This window comes from Temnothorax americanus, unplaced genomic scaffold (assembly GCF_048541705.1).
Source record: "Temnothorax americanus isolate GAGA-0224 unplaced genomic scaffold, ASM4854170v1 Scaffold296, whole genome shotgun sequence".
In the NCBI taxonomy this organism is placed as follows: domain Eukaryota; kingdom Metazoa; phylum Arthropoda; class Insecta; order Hymenoptera; family Formicidae; genus Temnothorax; species Temnothorax americanus.
In genome coordinates this window covers 1-3,538 of record NW_027509438.1, presented here as the reverse complement: position 1 = coordinate 3,538, position 3,538 = coordinate 1, and the positions used below count along the sequence as shown (strand labels likewise).

Below are 3,538 nucleotides of genomic sequence, written 5' to 3'. Positions count from 1 at the left end.
TTTTTGGGACTTATGAAATTTTGAGGTGTGACCCTTTGGAGGGCTGTAACTTTTGCAGAACTCCTGCGAGAACGGGGGGGGTGGGGGGGGAAACAGGGGGAAAGGGGAAAAAAAAAAAAAAAAAAAAAAAAAAAAAAAAAAAAAAAACTTATGCAAATTTTCGAGGTGTTGACCTTTGGAGGGCTTGTACATTTTGCAGAACTCCGGCGAGAACTGCCGATTTTGAAAAAAAAATACTTTTTGGGACTTATGAAATTTTTGAGGTGTGACCATTTGGAGGACTGTAACTTTTTTGAACTCCGGCGAGAACTGCCGATTTCCAAAAAAATACTTTTTGGAACTTATGAAATTTTCGAGGTGTGACCCTTTGGGGGGCTGTAAATTTTGCAGAACTCCGGCGAGAACTGCCGATTTTTGAAAAAAAAAAAAATACTTTTTGGGACTTATGAAATTTTCGAGGTGTGACCTTTTGGAGGGCTGTAACTTTTGCAGAACTCCGGCGAGAAACTGGCCGATTTTAAAAAAAAATACTTTTGGGACTTATGAAATTTGAGGTGTGACCTTTGGAGGCTGAACTTTTGGACCCTTTGGAGGGCTGTAACTTTGCAGAACTCCGGCGAGAACTGCCGATTTTTGAAAAAAAAATACTTTTTGGGACTTATGAAATTTTCGAGGTGTGTGACCTTTGGAGGGCTGTAACTTTTGCAGAACTCCGGCGAGAAACTGCGATTTTGAAAAAAAAAAACTTTTGGGAATTATGAATTTTCGAGGTGTGACCCTTTGGAGGGCTGTAACTTTTGCAGAACTCGGCGGAACTGCCGATTTTTGAAAAAAAATACTTTTTGGGACTTATGAAATTTTCGAGGTGTGAACCCTTTGGAGGCTGTAACTTTTGCAGAACTCCGGCGAGAACTGCCGATTTTTGAAAAAAAAAAAATACTTTTTGGGACTTATGAAATTTTCGAGGGTGACCTTTGGAGGGCTGTAACTTTTGCAGAACTCCGGCGAGACTGCCGATTTTTGAAAAAAAATTACTTTTTGGCACTTAAAAATATTTCGAGGTGACCTTTTGGAGGGCTGTAACTTTTGCAGAATTCCGGCGAGAAATGCTGCCGATTTAAAAAAAAATACTTTTTGGGACTTATGAATTTTCGAAGTTGAAACCCTTTGGAGGGCTGTAACTTTTGCAGAAACTCCGGCGAGAACTGCCGATTTTGAAAAAAAAAATACTTTTTGGGACTTATGAATTTCTAGGTGTGACCTTTGGAGTGCTGTAACTTTTGCAAAACTCCGGCGAGAACACTTCCGATTTCCAAAAAAAAAATACTTTTGGGAATTATGAAATTTTCGAGGTGTGACCTTTTGGAGGGCTGTAACTTTTGCAGAACTCCGGCGAGAAACTGCCGATTTTGAAAAAAAAAATACTTTTTGGGAACTTATGAAATTTCGAGGTGTGGACCCTTTGGAGGGCTGTAACTTTTGCAGAACTCCGGCGAGAACCTGCCGATTTAAAAAAAAATACTTTTTGGGACTTATGAAATTTTCGAGGTGTGACCCTTGGAAGGGCTGTAACTTTTGCAGAACTCCGGCGAGAACTGCCGATTTTTGAAAAAAAAAATACTTTTTGGGACTTATGAAATTTTCGAGGTGGAAAGCCGTTAAAAAACTTGGATATGAATTCGAGGTACTGGAGCTAACTTTTGACTCGGCGAATGCGATTCCAAAAAAAATTTGGATATGAATCAGGTGGACTTTGGGTAATTGCAAACCCGGCGATGCATTGAAAAAATTTTTGCAATTGAGTGCTTGGAGCTGTACTTGCGACCCGGAGAACTGCGATTTAAAAAACTTTGATGAAATTCAGGTGCTTGGAGGCGTACTTTTGCGACCCGGGAACGCGATTAAAAAAATATTTGGGATTATGAAATTGAGGGTGACCTTTGAGGTGAACTTGCGACTCGGCGAACTGCGATTTGAAAAATACTTTTGGACTATAATTTCGAGTTGACTTGAGGCTGACTTTTGCAACCGCGAACTGCGATTAAAAAATTTTGGATATGAATTCGAGTGACCTTGAGGGCTTACTTTTGCGAACGCAGAACCCGATTTTTAAAAAAACTTTGGGCTAGAATTTTGATGAACCCTTGAGCTGAATTTTGCAGAACCGGCAATGCGATTTGAAAAATATTGACTTGAAATTAGTGTGACCTTGGAGGTGTACTTGCAACTCCGGGAGACCTTCAAAAAAATTTGGGTTATGAATTGAGGACTTGAGGCTGTATTGCAAACCCGCGAGCGTCAAAAATTTTTGGATAATTAGGTGGACCTGGAGCTGACTTGCAACTCGAGACTGCCATTAAAAAAACTTTTTGGGATTATGAAATTTTCGAGGTGCTTGGGGCCTTTGCAGAATCGGCGAACTTTGCAAACCCGCGAAATCTTGCCGTATTTTTCGAAGAAAAAACCTTTGATGGCTGTAACTTTGAAATCTCGGGGCTGCGATTTCAAGGAATCTTTGGGATAAATTTTCGAATCGACCTTGAGGATTACTTTGAAAAAAAATCCTTTTGGGACTTATGAAATTTTTGAAGAAAACTTTTGGGCTTGAACTTTGTGCTTTGGAGGCTGTAACTTTGAGATCCGGCGAGAAGCCGATTTTGCAAAACCGAAAATGAATTTTTGGGAAAAATTTGATGAAATTTTCGAGGTGACCTTGGAGGGCTGTAACTTTTGTCCCGAGGGCTGAATTTGAAATGAAATGCGATTTTGAAAAAATTTTGGGATATGAATTTGATGACCTTGGAGGGCTTAACTTTTGCAGAACTCCGCGAGAACTGCGATTTTAAAAAAAAAACTTTTGGGACTTATGAATTTTGAGGTGGACCCTTTGGGGGCTGTAACTTTTGCGAACTCAGAGGCTGAAAAATTTTGCAGGAACCCTAGAACTTTCGATTGAAATAAGGCTTGGAACTTTAGAACTCCGGCGAGGATGCCCTTTGAAAGAAAAAATAACTTTTGCAGAATTCGGCGGACCTTTGTGCAAAAAAAATACTTTTGCGAACTCGGCAATTGCCGATTCAAAAAGAATTGACCCTTTGGAGGCTTGTAACTTTTGCAGAACCCTTTGGCGGGACTGCCGATTTTTGCAAAAACTTTTGGGAATGCAATTTTCGAAGAAAAACTTTTGGGGCTTTAACTTTTGAGTGGTGACCTTTGGAGCTTTAACTTGCAGAACTCGGCGGAATCTGACTTCCAAAAAAATTTCGGGAGATCAATTTAAAAAAATTTTTGGGTACAATTTACGGGTGAACCTTTGGATACTTTGCAGAACGCGAATTCCGATTTTAAAAAAAAAATTTTGGGAATTATACATTTTGAGAGTGACCTTTGGAGTGAACTGACCTTTTAGAACTGACCGGCGAGAACTGCCGATTTCCAAAAAAAAACTTTTTGGGAATTATGAAATTTTCGAGGTGTGCCCTTTGGAGGGCTGAACTTTTGCAGAACTCCGGCGAGAACTGCGATTTTTGAAAAAAAA

The 3,538-nt window shown here is 39.8% G+C and overlaps 1 long non-coding RNA gene across 1 annotated transcript; it reads right to left on the bottom strand.

The window, feature by feature from the left end:
• Nucleotides 1-418: 418 nt before the first annotated feature.
• Nucleotides 419-711, bottom strand: LOC143900006 (uncharacterized). The gene is made up of 2 exons (XR_013257663.1): nucleotides 585-711; nucleotides 419-466 (listed from the first exon to the last, which is right to left on the bottom strand). It is a non-coding gene; the product is annotated as an uncharacterized LOC143900006 (long non-coding RNA).
• Between the last annotated feature and the right edge of the window lie 2,827 nt (nucleotides 712-3,538).